Consider the following 17,813-nt stretch of genomic DNA (forward strand, 5'->3'; position numbering starts at 1 on the left):
TTCTCTTTTGTTTTAATAGATGATTATTTGTTAAGTAGACTGAAGGCACTTAAGTTTTCTTACTGTCCTCAATTCCAACAAACAAAGTTGGCTTCTTTCGCTATCTCCTTGGCACTTCTTCTAAAAGTTTACAACATTCCTGAATCCCACTGAATCCCAAATCCCAATTCCAAAACTCATGCTTCTAACAGAAAACTGAACTTCAGTACATGCTGGCCTTCAAGAAGGCCAGGTCCTAACTACCTCACACTGATAACTTTCAATTGTATTCATCTCAGCTCAAAAGCTGTAGTGTTATTTGCCCTGTAAGTGCTCTTTTCTGACGACCAAAGGCATTTTAAAATTTAATTTCACTGACTGCAGAGGGAAAAAGCCTACAGTAGTTGTCTCTTAGAAAAAACTAGTATTCTCTTTGACTCCTTGCTATTGTAGAATAGCAATTTTATAGACAGCAAAGAATGCTAAATGTGGTAAATTTCCGTAAGGGGCCAGTTCTGAATGATTCATCATTAACAAATGAATGAAATTATTTTAATTGACCTATTCACTTACGTCAGCATTATATTGATTGTTTTTACAAACATCTTATTGACTCCTTACAGGAATTCTTCAAGGTGTATGTCATTATCTCAATTTTATTAATTAACTTGAGGATCAAGACCATATTCTAGCAAAGGGTACATCTGCATTTTAAACCAGAACAGATACGAAAGTCTACCAATCAGGTTAGAAAAAAAAAAAAAAAAAGGCAATGCAAATTCCAAATTCACAGATGAAAATGGAACAGGCTAGAGGAAGAAAAAAAACTATCCCTTTTATTTAAAAAAAAAAAAAAATCCTGCTTTATTTCATTTTTGGGAACATATTTTTCTTGTTCCACTGATCTCACAGGTGCTGTTTATGACAACAAACACCGACATCTGTAGGGCTGAGCTGACTGACATTCACAAGGCAGGACAGCCTGAACCCTCTCCCTATATTTAGATCCTTCAGCTCAGATCTTAATTGAATAATTTAATCAGGACCCTCTAGAAGGGAAACACATCCATATTCATCACAGGCATCAAAGGAAACATCTTTGCAAGTTATATCCTTTTACAAACCAACATATGGTCTCACGCCATTCTCCCAATTGTTGAACTCCTCCTCTGGGAAGAACATGGAATTTTATTTCTTTTTATCACTTGAAAAAATCACTTCCCTCCTAATTCAGTAAAACTGGGTGGAGGCCACTTCCTCCACAGGTGAGAGAAATAAAACTTGTTGATATGTCATTGTCAGGAATTTTAAAGTTAACCATTTATTTTATGTACTTTCAAATGGAAACAAAAGGCAGACTAAATCCAGAGTAAAAAATCAGGCACATTCTTCACACTTTCAAATAAAACCCCTACAAATTTTTCTGTCATTTTTAAGATGTTTTTAAAAATGGAATAAGAGACAGATTTGAACAGCAGCTTTCTACTTAGTAGCTGCACTGTGAACCAAACATTTCTCTGAGCCTCAATTTTCTTCTCCACAAAACTTTGTTTCTACCACCTACCCCACTGGTTGTTATGAGGACCAAATATGAATATGTGAAACTGATCTGAAAACTGTAACATGCGGAAAACTGTGACGTACTCTATTAAGAGCAGTTTCACAAATAAGAAAGCTAATTTTAATATTTCACATATATCAAAAAGCAAAGTTTCTGTCCTAGTTCTAACGTTCTGTTTTTAAAAATGGTAAAAAGAAAATCCGATAAGCCCCACAGTCATTCAGTTTATTTGACAAACACGAACTTGTGCCAGACACTATTCTAAGCATGGACATAGCACTGCACAAAAGACCCAAAACAGTATTGTTTAGAATGAGACCCACATTCTCGTGGTTATGGGAGGCCCTACTGAGAAGGTGATGTCCCCACAGAAGCCTGAGAAGGTGAGGGGCTGCGCCACATGGTACCTGGGGGAGCGCACTGCCAGCAGAGGGAAAGGCAAGTGCAAAGGACCGAAGGCAGGACCGTGGCTGAAATGTTCACACAGCAAGGAGGCCGATAAGGTGGGAATGGACGGAGGAGGAGCGAGTGGTGGGAGACGACGCTGGGGAGGGGAGCAGACACGTAGGAACGCGGAGGCACTTCTTAGCTTTCACTCGGAAAAAGACGGGGACCACCGGGAGATGCGAGCAGAGATGTCAGCCATGACTGACTCACGGTTTACGGGAGCTCTGCGCTGACTGGGTTGAGAACAGACGAAAACGATGGAAGGAGGACATCGTAGGGAGACCAGCTGGAAGCTATGGCAATTGTTAAGGTTTCAGATGATAAAAGGTTTGGATCAGCGTGGCAGAAAGGGTCAGATTCTGGATGTATTCTGAAGGTCCCACCATGAACAAATACATTTTCCTGCTTAAGAAAGAAAATAATCAACCCTAAACTTAGAGAAATCTGTTCAATTGTTACAAGTGTAAAAAAGTCCCTTCTGATGGGACTGAGTACCTGAGGTGAGATCAAAGGTCAGCGGGGAGAGAAGTCCCGGAATGATCACAGGAGCAGTGCGGAGGAAACGATGGCTAGAAGCTAAAATCTTGTAGGGATGAGGGTGAATGATGGGGAGTGAAGCAGTGAGTGAGTCACAAGGAAGGGAAGTGAGTCGCAGAAGCTGACATAATGTTCAAAGCTGGGTTTTTCATGGAGGGTGGTGGGAGGATGGGCCAAGGGTGGCAATGAAGGGGACACCACCTCCTGGCCCTATGCTATGAGGGTTAGAAAACAGCCAGCACCTAAGGGACCTACCAGGAAAGCTGCATCCTTAGATGAGCTTGGTCTATGCCCAAGGTCACTCACGTTCCAAACAACCCAGATGTCTAACGGTAAGGGAATGATTACATAATTTACGGTACACCCGACAATGATATAACTGCTAAAAAAGAAAAAAAAAGACACTTTAATGTCTAACATGGAAACAAAAACCATACCATAATTGTTCAGTTCAAAAAAGTTGCAGAACAATATACATAATGTGATCCCATTTTAAAAACAGACAGAAGCAAAACTTGTATTACATGTATAAATACATGTGCATCTTTCAAGGCCTGAAAGGAAATAAACGAAACTGAACAGGTTACCTTCAGGAGTGAGGTAGGAAGGAGAAGGGAGTGCAGGAGAGTACTGTTTTTTTCTTCTAATCAATTATGGTTTTCAATTTTAAAACTCCAATACTACAAATAAAAACTGAAAGTAGGTAAGAGATTTATTCTCTGTGGCTCCAAAAGACAGCATTATGACCAAGAGGTGGTAAGATTTATCTTTTTATAAAGGAAAAAAATAATTGAAAGTGTTTCTGCACAGAATGGAAATACCACTGAACTGGGATTTTTCAGAGAAATTTATTCCTGTACACAGGGCTGGAATATATGGCCTAATTCTGGGAGAACATGGTATGGGTGGGAATGTAACATTTTTTATTAAGCAATTCAGGCACATGATCATAAAATTCAATTTTACAAAGTGCCATAATATAACAAAAAAGTAAGTTTCCTTCCCATTCTAGTTCCCTAGTCCCCTTTCCATTAACAGTTCCAATATCGTTCAAAATTTTCAGTGCATGAATCTCACCCCAAAATGTTTTGTGTTACTCGAATATCTCAAGAGTAATTTGGTCCTGTGCATTTTCCAGTACATAAATCTGTTATTTAGAAGAATAAAATAACTTCTAAAAATCAAAGTTTACATAATCACTGAAACAAACACTGAGATCAGCCAGATTTCATTCTCCTCCACATGACAATCAATGACATCCTGTTTTCAATCTGCCAAAAACTGGACTCGACTTAGAAACGTTCACTTGGCCACCTCACAGGAGAAAATGAACAAAGAGCAGCAGCCCTCTTCCAGCACTGTAAGAGCTCCCTCCAGCTAAGAGCTAAAAGCAGCCAACGCCACGTCTTTCCCTGGGTCAGAGACATAATGCTGAGGATACCGGCATCTCCTGCAGGACGCGGTGAGCCAGTGAGACCTGCACCAGAAACGCAGCCCTTTGCTGCCTCATCACTGTTCAGCCCAGGGCTGTCCGTTAACCTCCCCACAGGGACCGACTTACCAACCAGAATGGGAAACCCTAAGAGTGCCCTTTGAAGGCTTAAGAGCTCAAGGTCTCCCCCTTCTCACGTTCCACTAAGAGCGCGCTGGTCGCCACTAATGCACTATTTAACTGAACAGTTCTTTTAAGCGCGTGCCACATAAAGGTGCCGTGGAAAGAGAATGAGTATGAGACAGTTCCCATTGCCATCACTACCAAGCTTACAGCTATAAAGCGCGCGGGAGGGATGGGAGGGCCATGTTATAAGGTTGATGGTGATAAGTCACATGACACGATCAGGCTGTTTAAGGAGGAACAGACATGGAGAGTGGCCAATTCTTTGCTGCAACTACATCTCCCGGGCATCCGGGGCTCTGTGACACCGACTGTGCAATGGAAATCCAAATGAGTTCAACCGACTACCACCCAGGGGGGTCAATGGTGTGAACTGTGGAACGGATCATCCAAAGCAGACTTAGTAAGAATTAGCCGTTGCTTTTGGAATGTATTCTGCTTTATCAGAGAAAGCTTTCAATTCCTTGTCATGTTTTGCTTACACTAATAATAAAACTATTCAATACTCTGAGAAGACAGTAAATTCTAAAGAAATGCCTGTTCAAGACTCAAATATTTCTGTGGAAAATCTGTAAGTGGATGACGAACAGTTAACTACAATGGTTTTATTGTCCTATAAAAACTTACAAATGTATTTTATAATATGAATCACTCTATCATCCTCTCAAAATTCTATAGACAAAAAGGCTTTATAGAGCATCTGAAACATCCCAGCTGAGGACTCAATAACCTCTCTTTACCATCAGCACCAACTTCCAAGGCAGAGAGTTGTCGTGCAGGCATGGGAGACTGCGTCCGAGTACATGCGTGGCCTCTGTCAATTTTCAGCTCAAGGAGTCAGAAAGAGTCAAATGCCATTCTCAGACCATCAGCACGCCACCACAAAGCACGGAGCACTGTTCTGAGCACTTGAGACCTATTAACTCTCCTAATCCTTACGAGAATTCCAGAAGGTAAGGACTATTTCAGAGATGATGAAACTGAGGTGCAGAAAGGTGACGGGACTTGCCAAGGCAGCCCCTCTCCCAGCCCGCTTCTCCTAAGTACCCTCCTCCTCTGTCTCATGCAGAAAGCAGAGGGACTGACAAGCAAGGATTTGCTTCGAGTTTTATTTTAATCCCTCCAATTCCTTCCCTTCCCAATTCATTTTTTTATTGTTGTTACCTTCCTTCTTTCCTTCTTCCCACTTTCCTAGAGTTTTATGAGGGTAGCAGTGACAAAATTAAGCTCATTTTAACCTAAAGAGCCTAGAACAGGATAAGAAGCTATAAGCGATCCCTCAACAAGGCATAGGAAATTGACACCATTACATCACACCAACAGCCCACGTATGTGTTCAACTATTGATACTCTTTTCTTATGATGAGACTGTGGAACATTAAAATTAAACTCCTTTTAAGAAATTCATTTTCTTTACATTCGCACCGATTATTCTTAGAGTCCTGTACTGAAAACATAAACAAAACAGAACACAAATAACTGGCTCATTTTTCTTGAAGTAATTCTTTTCCATCCAAGCAAATGTAGAGGAGAAAATTTAACTAAAGAACTCTTTCAAGTATTGTATTTTATTACAGGTAAAATATTAAAATACTCATTTGAATGGCTCGTGCACAGCTGGCAGTCACAATGCTATCTACAGATACTGGCAAAAAATACTCCTCTCCACCGCGCAGGATGTGGGTGCAGCGGGGGCTGACAAAGCAAACCGTGTCCCAGAGGGGCAGAAATGGGTCAGTGACACTCACTTCAGTATCCCCTCTGCCTCCTGATACCCCCTTTCCTCCTCTCTTCCAGGGTTTCTCAACCTTAGCTTTATAGGCTATTTAGCAGCACCCTGGTCTCTGCTCACCAGATGCTGGCAGAAACACCCGTCACCCTCCCGCAAGGGAACAACCAAAAGTTCTCCATGGAGACGTGGCCAGATGAACCGCTATATTCAACCCCCCTTTGCTATTCCTTTTCTCCTTCTAATTTAAGCACCTTGGGCCTCCACACCTTTACTTAGCTCCACTTCTGGATTCCAGGACGCAAGGATTGCTGATGTCTGCAGGAAGGAATCAGGGAAAGACATCAAACACACATACCTGGTCTTCCTAGCACTTTCCTCCTCAAATAAGAAAAGGGGGAGCAAATAGTTAATCCTCAGAATTAACTGATATGTCTAGCTCACAAAGCACCAAGTGCTGCTGAGTATAAAATACACGTGCACACTCAAAACAAACTTACAACACAACACAGGTCATGTGGCTGTGATTCTCATGGGCAGGCAAGGTGAGGACCACTCACTGTGCCGACAGAGATCGTAGAGCCACTGTCCATACTTACACCCTCGAGGAACTGTCTAAAGAACAACTGTAATAAAAGTGATTAAAACAGAAGCTAGATGAGACAAGCAGGTAGGTATTACTCCTCAAAGATACAAGATCCTCAGCATAAGCCCTACATTTATGACCCCTTATCCCAACTTTATGAAGTTGCATAAAAAATATACTATGAACAGAAGTATAAATATAAATACACTCAAAAACTTGCTGAAAGAATCAATTAAGGTAGAAATGGGCTCTACCAACTGCATCAGATTTCTCTCCCAATCCTTGATCTTGAAAGACTATCCCAATTATAAGAGAAATACCTTCAAGCTAAGATGATGTAGCATCAATAACAATGCTTGGTGTTTACCTTTTCCTATCATCATATTCTCCCCTTCCCAGTAAGATCGCTTCTTCAGGGCAGAAACTGACTCACACATTTCTCTGTCCCTCTCAAAACAGGGCCCGGTGCTGGATACACAGTAGGAATCCATGAAATACTTGCTGAATTATTTATCAGCTTAACAAAAAACAGAACCCCACCGTAGGGATGCACCTTTTTTAAAGGAGGTTTTCCCGGCCAATGCGACAAGACAAACCTTTTTGGTGTTTAAATGCGAATACGTGCTGTAAGTACAGCTTGGGTGCCAATCACTTAAATGATAAGCTAATTTTGCTCACAGTTAACCAAAAACATTTAAAATCAATCAAACGTTCCCTCAAGCTTGAACAAACTAAACCAAAGTCCTGAGCACACAAACATGAGCAGAGGGACAATAAAGAGGTTCTTATTAATTACTCCAGACTGCAAAGCCAGCAACAGGCAAAAAGCAAAACAGGGAGCTGAAACGGAGGAGCTGGCAAGCTTTACACCACTATCAGCCGTGCTGAGCGTTAGTAGGGCTACACGTACAATTTCTAAGGCAGCATTCACTGCGTCATTCTTCTCTTTCATGAACAGCTACTCCCTTTCACAAAATTCAGACCCATTTGCTCTGCGTTCATCCCGCCTCTCCAACTCCAGCTTTCAGAGTCTGAAGGACGGTCCGACTTAGCATCCCAGTGCAGGCTCCCTCCTCCCTGTCACTGTCATTCAGAAAGGACCTAAGAATGGGGAGGGATGGTAGCTGGCCAAGTGCTGAGCCTGGAGGTGAGATTTAAAGCCTTTTCTTTTTCTAACTTTGAAATATCTGCAGATCATTTACAAGAAAGAAGATGGTGAGGCAGAAGACGCTGTCGAGTGGCTAGGAAAGCGCTCACTGCTGAGCTAAGACTGCATTTCGCTTAGGTGAGGCTCCCACCAATGGCCAGCACAGTGTTCCCTTACGGCAGCCTATGAAAAGCCTTTTTCATACCCACGACCCAGCCATCACCCTTAAGAGAAAATCTGGGAAATTAAATGCTGATGCCTAATTGTTTCAATTTTGTTTTTCATTTTATAAGGGATTTTACTACTTGGGGGAACTTTTCTCACTTTATTTTAATGCATTATTTACTAGTCCATCTCAATCATCAAAACCGTATTCTAAGACCATCTCTGAGTCTCATAAGAATGAGGAAAGATCACTATAAATAAACGCGAAGACTGCAGGTAGGAGAGAAAGAGGCCCATTTCAATGTGCTCTATTAAGCACTGGTGTCTGTAAGGTTCGTCGATCGTGCGCCACTTGACTAAGAAACTTCATCACTGACAGGACACTGAAGAGCTGGGAACACCTCACACTCTAACGAGGAGTCTTCTATCCCAAATTCATGACCTGGAGGGCAGTACGGTAATATCAAGGAAATGAGACGGAGAAGGCCTGTCTCTTAAAACACCAGCTTACGTATACCAGGTACCTCCTTGGAACTCCAGCTTCTCTTAGGAGGCAGGGAAACTGTGGTTCCCTTTCCTTCAATGAGAACAGCCCAGTTTTCCCAGTCTGATAACTTCCTGGTCAACAAACAGTAATACAATACAGAAAAAGAGAAGACTTCGCCCCCATTCCAGTAAAGACTCTGGTCAAGGACACCAAAAACTTTTTATGTTTAGTAGCTGTTTGCGTTTCATTTGTTTGTGAATTGTTTGGTCACATGCTTTACCAATTTTTCTATCGGGGCGGTGTTTCCCACTGATTTAAAAAGATTCTTACAAGAACAGTAACTCACTGCAAATCTGTTACCTGAAAGATCGTTTGTGAGTGTGTACTTGGTCATTTGCATGTGTTCGGTCACATAAGTCCTGTCAAATGTATACATTTTTCCTTTACGTTTTCTGCCTTTGGAGCCACATTTTGAAAAGCTCTCTCTACAGCTGTTTATACCGCTCCATCTCTTGAAATGGCACAAATCAATCCCCCTTTCCTCCTGACACTATGACAAGAATCCATGCCACCCACAATCTTTCTGCATTGAGCATATATTACTCAAATGAAAAAAAAAATTAACACTAATGAATGCTATAAGAAAGGCCACTGATAAATTCAGAATACTTACTTTTTAAAGCTCTGGGCAATTTAAATAACTTTTTAAAAATCATTACAGGGCATTCTTCTCTTAGTCCAATTAACTATACTTTTCTTAAAAACTTTTATCTAGACTCGTCAGGGAAATGCTCTATTTACAAATTCCCACACTTGATATTTCACAACTTCGTTACCAGCATTCCCATTGCTTAACGCTTCTCAGTTCATTTGGTTCATTAGACTCCTTATAACCTGTGACCCCCTTATCTAGATTGGATTCGATACTGTGCTCATTAACATTCTAGACCCTAAAATCACATTGATTTTTATAAATGTTACAAATAACATTTCCCAAGTGCTTAGCACGTGCCAGGTCCTATGCTATGCCCGTGGGGTATTCTGCATTTTACTGACTGTAAAAGATGCACCTCCCTCCCCCCCTCCCATTTTAACAACTCTGAAACCAGGAAACTTATAATCAATGGTATGTCATGTCTAATTGCCAGCTTTTTCGATAGTGCATGAAATAGTTATCTTACAATCGGCATTATCTTCGATTAGATGAACTATGGAAGTACAACTCATTTCATGTTCCAATCAATCCTAAGGCTGGTATGTGCTTTTTCAGATGAGGAAAAGCAAGGTACTAAAGTTAATGGTAGGTAGCTTTCCCAAAGTTATAAAAAGCCAAGCACGGTTTGGGACTTGGACTTAAACCCAAGTACCCTGATTCTAGAACCTCATTTCTTAACCGATTTGCTATCCCGAGGCCAGACTCATCTCTGCCAACATTTCCCTCCAACTATCAGGCCACCAAGTTCTAGTAGAAAGCAACAACTAGCTCATCTTCTCCAGTCACACTGCACTTTACCTCAGGTTCCCCCCTACTGTTTAGACTTTGAATTCTCTATAGATTTCCTGACACGCCAGCTACAGCTCTTCCAAAGCTTCTCCAATATTCTTAGTCTCCCAGGGCCATCTGCTGATTCCCCACCTCACGATCCAGACGAAGGCACTTGCCTCTACACTACAGGCGAGGCCGGCACCGGCGGGCATGAGCTCTGCTATGCTTTCCTTCCTAACCCCATTTTGCTTCTTTCTCAGCCAGGACTCCCTCCTTAGCATGGCTAATACTGCGGCACCTGGGCTCTAGATCACTAACTCTGCCATCTTTGACTGTTTTCTATCCATTAACTGTTGTCCAATACTATAGCCACAGGTGACTATTTAAACATAAATTAGAATTTAAAATGCAGCTCTCCAAGGTTGCACCAGCCACGTTTTCAGTGCTCAGTAGCCACGCGTGGCCAGTGGCTGCCGTGTTGGACAGAGCTGCTCCAGAGATCTCAACACTCACGCTTCCCTCCAGAGGCTTCCCCTTCGTGACTGCCCAGGACACCCGCCTTGTACCTGCGCAAACCGGCAAGTCCTCGGACACCAGCGGTCCTCCCCGAGGGTCTCTACAACTCACTCCTATATCACCTCGAAACAACTCCTGCAATGTTGTTGCATTTCATGTTTTTCATTTTTGTGTGTCTTCTTACCAATGACTGACTAAGCTGCTCAGAACTAACAAATACTCACTGAATAAATTAAGCATACACTTACATTACAGCATCAAAATGATCAAATAAGGGCATATTTAAAATCCTTCTTCCATTAAAATGACACATTTTCTTTCCATCTAACAAACAAAAGGTCCTGCATTTGGCTAACTAACTAATGACTTAATTTACTGTCTAATTATAATACTTAATAGATAATTAGTTCCCTTTTTTCTTGTGGTGTTTGAAATTGAAAGAAAAAGCTGTACAAGTGTGAAATACTTCCACTTTTCATAAGCACACCGCAAAGAAACCACAAAAGACAGACAATCAGAGGAAAATGAATGAATAGCTTTAGTAACTATACCCTAACTATCTGAGATTGTAGGAAAAAAATAGCTATAATACAGCTGCCCTAAAAATTCAGGGGAAACTACAAATAAAGCATTAAAAATTATGTACATAAATATATTTTTGAATAAAAAGCTAGACTCCTGTCGCCTCCTCTTCCCAAGCTTGACCCGGTGAGGAGTACTGACTTACATTCTGAGCTCAAAAGCACACAGATATATAATTAACTGTTGTGTGTGTATGTGTTCCTTTAAATTCAGACTTGTCCAGAAAATTAGTTAAAAAACCAATCCACCACACCACAGACCTGGGTTCTTACAAGGGAACAAGGCTCTGCCTTATTCCAAACACTAGGAACCAAGTAAAGGTTTGACAGAATCGCCAGGTACAGATTCCCATGAACCATGGAGGGTCTGGTGCTTTATTTTCAAGAGGCAGTGTTCCCTAAAGTTCTGATTTTAGCTTGTAACAAATATTACAACGATGTGAAAGTGCTCAAATCCTGCAGTTTCCAGTACCTTCCTGAGAAACTGATGTATTCACTGGAGTCACTGTTTATGAGTTTTGGCTTTTCTCAACTGAAATAAAGCTTCCTGTACACAAATGACTCTTCTACAGAACCTGCTCGTTTCTGCAAGTCAGCAAGCAGTTGCTATAAATGTTGTAATGCTTCTACCTATAGTACTAGTCATGTATCTCTAAACCTGATACCATCTTAATAATGCACACCAAAGTGAAGATTTTAATTTAGATTTTAAGTATGTACATTCATGCTACCTAGCTTAGCGATTTTTTTTTTTAAAGGAAGTTACTCTAGAATAAGTGTTAAAAATATTTCAGGTGTTTTGTGGCAAATCAGATGACAGATCACCAGATTAGACTGAATAGTTGCACTACCAGGTAGTAGCAGAAAAGGAATATAAAGAATCAAAGAGATTTCGGTTTGGGGCCACATGGCGACGCCTCCCTGTGTTATCAAAGCACACCTGGCTAATCTTGGTACCAAAAGGAAAACCAGAGCTGCCAGGTTGTTGAACTCATCCAGGTGCTGTGACAGTGGCACACCTGGAGAGGGCATGGCAGTTCTGGCCCCTCCCCCCGACCTTGCCCTATGTATTGGCTACTCCTGAGTTGTATCCTTTATAATAAAACTAGTAATAGTAAGTTTTAAAAATAAGAAAAACCACATATAGAAGTACAAGTACAGAAAACACATCAGCCTTAATGGCATTTTATAACGTATATCAAACCTCTCTACCTTTTTATATTTAAATTATCCTTTTTCTTCTCAGATCTTTCCAATTCTCTCTCCAGAACCCCCGCTCTTTCTGTACGTACCCCAAAGTTTAGCTTTTGGTTAGGTATGTGAGTTGCTTTTCAGAGTCAAGACATGAGATTCGTATAGCATAATCGCCTGATTTAATTTGAACTTTGTGCAGTCTCGGATCCCCCATTTTCTAGTAAGGTCCAATTGATTAAATCAGACACAGGTCTTTTCCATCTCTAAAATGAAAAAAAAATTCCATTTTAATCTGTAAAAAAAATCTCTCTGAGGTTGTCAGACTTGATTTCTACTCAGCTCCAACAACATTAGGTACAAAAAATAAGTATCATACCAAGAAATTCTTTGCTCCCCTCCCCAAATTACCATACACTGGATATGCTCACACCAAAGCCTCAGGAACACTGCGAGTGTGGTGGGGAAAAACAAAGAAACAAATGGGAACTGAACAACAAGAAGAGTGACACAGGGTCTGGCTTTCCCTCTTCCGATCACTAGATGGGTGACTTTAGGCAAGTCAGCTATCTTCTCTCGACCTCAGATTGCACAACTTGATACAAACCAACTGGATCAGAAAATCTTCAAAGCAACTTTTAACACTAAATAGCTCTATTCTCTACGAAGAAAAATAAAAATCTTAATGTTTACGAAAGCACTTAGCAAGGCAGTGCCATGGATGCCATCATCTGAAATATCACGCAATTTGGATACGTAAGTGTACACACAAGCCTCCCAGGGCATGTAAGAACATTTGGATCAGAGGATGGGAGTGAGAAGAGGGTACAGGAGTCACGGTTTCATCAGATTCTTCAACTGACCGGACCAAAAAAAAAAAAAGTTAAGAATGACTGAACTATAAAGACTACACAAAAGTCGACATTAAATATAAGGAAAAAAATGCTAAGGAATTTGCAAAAAAACTATTCGCATCTCAAGCTGCAGTGTTTACGAGCCAAGGGAAGAATAATTTTGATGAGATAAATTGAACTACTAGAACTTCCTTTTTCAGTACCACCAGCTTATGATTATACAAGAAAAAATGCAAGGGGAAAGTGGCAGGAATTATCCAGAATAGCAAAGATACAACTAAATTGGCTTTGAAATGCATTATTTTTATGTCAGATTTATTCTTCCCATTCTGTTCTGCTTAGCTATGTATTAACATTATGTTTCCTTTCCTTCAAACACTGAAAAGATAACCAAGAAAAGCGTAATAGCACAAAATTTGTCTAAAGGCCTAAAAAATAAAAGCACAGTCGTCTCTACTGGAATAATCGAGTCCGGCAGAACAAGGATTATGTGGGTGTACGTAATAGTTAGGAGTGAGGCTCTAGTCAGCCCTCCTCATTCACATCGTCACCACTAGGTGTGCAGCCTGAGGCAAGGCAGTGAATCACACCAAACTCAGTTTCTTTAGCTGTCAAATGACTCAAAGTTACAACAGTACTCAGGAAAGTTTGGAAGCTTAAATGACATAGCGGTATTAGAAACAAAGCAACAGTAAAAAGTCAGAAAAGAAATAGCTACAATTATTTCTCCTACCCATAGCTCTACGTCCAATTAGAACCCGCGACACCAATGACAAATACCCGTAATCAACCTCATTTTCTCTAGTAGCTTCAATGGTCACATCCCAACTGTTTTCTACCAAGAGCAACTAATAATCGCTTAGTAGCAAAATTAACTGATATATCTCTTTCTTTCTTTGGCTCCACAAACTCCTCAGCAGAGGTAACAAGCTGAGAACTAACTGAAAGATGAGTAAAAAGGAAGGAAAAGGAGAAGTCCAGGTCCCAGAGCAGCACCGTTAATAGAATCTTCTACGAGGGAAATGTTCTATGCGGACACTGTCCAGTATGGTAACCACTAACCATACGTGGCTACTGAACACCTGAAATGTAGCCAGTGCTACTGAGAAGACACATTTTTATTTTTACTTAATTTTAATTAATTTCAACTTAAATGCCCACATGTAGTTATTGGCTACCTTACTGGACAGCACAGCTTTAGATGACCCATAAATTGAATAAAGGTTTCCAGAAAACTAAGCAAAAAACAAGGGTCTTCTTTTTCTGAATTGTTCATATGTGCAATTCAAATATATTTTTCAGTGGAGACCTGATAACTATGACTAGATAAAGATATAACATGTCAGCGGATACATCAATACAGGGCAACTCGGTTCTAATAAAGGGATCAGAAATAAGAAGGATGTTGTCCTCTGATATTTTAGAAGGTCCCTAAGGTCAAGTTAAATTCAAGCTCATACGAAGCGTGACCCACTACAGGGATCAGAGCTGCCAAGGTCTTTATCAGCACCCCCAAAGCATCTGTCTCTCCACTACCAAATGGAAAGCTACTTAAACAATGCAGACTAGACATCTCTGCATTTCTGTTCAATTTTTTCAAAAATTCAGAGTTCTGTAAACCTTCTGCTCTTTCAGAAAAAAATCAGCATTCCTGGTCAGTTCAGCCTTTCCACTATAAACAAAATCCATGTACCACCCATATCTGAAGTATAACGCCAGACTCCTGCTTAGCTGCCCCTGTAATATGGTTTAATTATGATGACTGAACTAATAGGCTGACATCATAGACTTTTACAGGCTGACCCCATGTCATCCTGATGTATCATTTTGCACCAGTTCAGTGCTGTAAATCAATTTAAGATCTCGAGCAGGTTGAAAAGGCTGGTAATGATGCTTTCTCTGCTGTCTCTGGAGACTCTACATTATACACAACTTACATTATTTATAAAGCCTCAATGATGCCTCCATTAGCCTTGTAAGACTACACAAATGAGATCTTTTATACACACAACTTGGCCTTGATTATGTAGGCGACTGCAGTTTAAATATACTCGTCTAATTACACTCAAGTTTATTCTTTTTGCTCAAGTTTATTCTTTTTCCACTCTAACCAAGTTACTATGTTTTATCTTTAAGCCAGAATTATTAGAAATCACAATTACAGTCTGAAATTTAGTTTTTAACTAACAAATATATTGGGGAAAATGAGACTTACTTCCTCTTAATATACTTTAATGAACTCAGTAGAAAGGAATTAATTATCAAGCTCCAAGAGGTGGAAGAGCTTAAAATTTTTAATTGCCTAAAAACTGTCATTCCTCCAAAATGCAAAGGTCCTCAGCTCTTCAAGAGTATAAAATCAAAGGGTTCTGAAAATAGGAAAAATGGATTTGGTTACATACCTAAGGTTGGAGGGATCAAAACTAAATCAAGGACAAATCCCTACCCTTAGAAGAAACCCGATACCACCTGGATCCTCCAGAGGCTCTAGCATCACCCACCTCTAGAAAATCATCTCTCAGGACCCTGGTTACAGTTTCCTAAAAATTGCAATGTTACACAAATGTACACCACCTGCACAGAAATATCAAATGACTGCAAATGGGAAAGAGGGCGGGAGAGGGGAGAGCAAACACTTTAATCAGTATAGCCTATTAGGCCAGGTACCTCATTCAGAATAACACCGACGCAAAATACTTATACGAATTGAAAATGCTGGGGCAGTGAACACTGCCTCTACCTCCATTCTTTTTCAATCGTTCCAGTGCAGCTCATCCACCTCCAATAAAACGTAAAGTGGTAATTATCAGCACGGTGAAAAATCAACATGGGCAGAGAACAGTTTTCTCATTACTGAACGTAGGCATGTTACCCACCGCAGGCAGTTAGAGCAAGAAACGTTGGGAAATAAAGGCATTCTGTGATTTAGGTGCTGAGAGTGTCAGCCAGAGGAAAGACAGACAGAAATCATGCAACTTCTGTATCAATTTCACCTACTTTGCAACTTCAGATACAATGGATAGAGAACATGAGGAGGAAGAAAAAGGCCAGATGTCACAGCACTCACGAAAACGATGCTTTCTCAGGAGATGGTTCTGAGCCGCGCCTCATTTTCAGAAGGGAAGCCTTCGCCTTCCTGGTGATCTCGCACAGTGTATTTAAAAACCGTACGCGCCTCAAAATAAACAAAAGCCGCACCACTGTAGTTGTGAGATCCGGCAGGCGTCTGTCCTTCCTCACTCCCTAAGTACAGTAAGGAAACGCTCTCCCTTTAAGCCGTCATATATATTTGGCAACTAGAAAAACAAGCCCACGTCTCTCTCTGCTCTCACACCCACCACCCCCACCTTCTACAGAAACAACCCCGAGAAACCCTCACAAAGCCAGGGAGCAAAGTAAAAGAACAGTTGTTCAACAGCGAACTCACAAATACACATGCAGTGAGGCAATCGAATCCGGTCAAGGGAAAGGAATGAGACGACACTTGGAGACGCAGGCGGGTGTAGGCGGAAGAGAAAAAAAAAAAAATTACGCGCCGCCGCCGCCAAATCTTTGAATAAATTAGAGGGAATTTCGGTACGAACTTCCCTTGACCTCGACCCCCAAGAGGGTCGTTGGGGCAGAGAAGGGAACCTGTCTGGACGCGGAGGGACCCAGGGCACCGGGTGTCCCCTTCGTGCGAGACCGGCTCCCCGAGGAGCCGAGTGCTTACAGGGCAGCGCCGGCGGCCGCCCTCCAACTCCCGCAAGGGTGGCCCTGGCCGGCGCGGGACACAATGGGCCCGCGGGCCGCGCGGACGGGCCTGGGCCCGGCTGCCGAAAAGGAAAGGGAAACAGAGAGCGGGCGGAGGGGGAGGGTGGCCCGGAGGTCCCGCAGGTCCCGCCGCGGCCAGGGCCGGGGGCGAGGCTCCAGCGAAGGAACGCGGCTTCCCCACCGCAGACCCAACAAAGACGCGAGGGAATCCCGGCCGAGCCCGGTGCGGCCGGCTGGGGCGAGAGAAGAAGGTGGCAGGTTCGCTCCTCAGAGCGACTGGGAGACGCCATCATGGGGGAGGGGGGGTCCCCGTTCCGACCCACGCGGGGAAGAGCCGCCTCCCCGCCGCGGCCCGCGCCCGGCCCTGACGATCGCGGCCGCCCTGCGGGCCCGCGCCCGTCCCATCTGAGGCAGCGGCGGCGCTGGAAAGCCCAGGGTGCCGACAGGCGGGCGGGGACGCGGCAGAGGGGAAAGTTGGGTTCGGGTATGTTTCGTTTTACCGGGTTGGCGACGCGCCCGTCCGCGCGGGCGCAGGAGTGGCCGGACGAGCGGGGTCCCGCGGCCCCGGTCCGGCCGGCCAGGCGCTGCGCTCGCAGGGTCCCTCCCCGCGCCTCGGCCCGGGCTGAGCCGCTCGGCCTCTCCTTCCTCCTCCCGCCCGCCCTCTCGCTCCCGGAGCCTGGATTGATCTGGTCGTGCTGGCGTCAGGGAGTCGGAGCCGCCCAGCCTCCACTCCTCCGCTGCCAATACCCAGCGCACTCGCCCGCCCGCCCGCTCGTTTGCTCACACGCGCACCCGCGCGCCGCCGCCGCCGCCGCGCGACCAGGGATCCTCTCCAAATTCCCCGCCCCGCCGGCGCGAGCGCGGCGCTGGGAGGCCCGAGGACCGCGAGGGGAGCGGCCCCAGCCCCCGGCCCCCTTGATTCCAGCAGGAAAAACAACGCGCATTCTTGCCTCCCCCTGCCTCCTTTCGTCCGGGTGAGCGGACTTGGTGCATTATCTGCAAGTGAAGTTCTGTGTTCGGCGTTTATTTTCTGAAATGCTCATTTACACGTCCACCGCGCCCACCGGAACGTACTGTTAATGTGGAGTACATGTTTGACAATTATCGTTTCAGACTCGCTTTTTGTGTCTCGTTTTCATTGCCCCTCACTTACTCCCCAATGATTTGCAAGCCTCAGAA

General features: G+C 43.0%; 1 protein-coding gene across 1 annotated transcript in view; it reads right to left on the reverse strand.

Moving 5' to 3' along the window:
- Positions 1-17,373, reverse strand: part of SMAD1 (SMAD family member 1) — a 67,685-nt gene extending 50,312 nt beyond the window's left edge. The window contains exon 1 of the mRNA XM_074338727.1: positions 17,135-17,373. The gene's annotated coding sequence lies outside the window, so the exon portion shown is untranslated. The remainder of the gene's footprint in view (positions 1-17,134) is intronic.
- Between the last annotated feature and the right edge of the window lie 440 nt (positions 17,374-17,813).

This window comes from Rhinolophus sinicus, linkage group LG07 (genome assembly GCF_036562045.2).
Source record: "Rhinolophus sinicus isolate RSC01 linkage group LG07, ASM3656204v1, whole genome shotgun sequence".
NCBI lineage: Eukaryota > Metazoa > Chordata > Mammalia > Chiroptera > Rhinolophidae > Rhinolophus > Rhinolophus sinicus.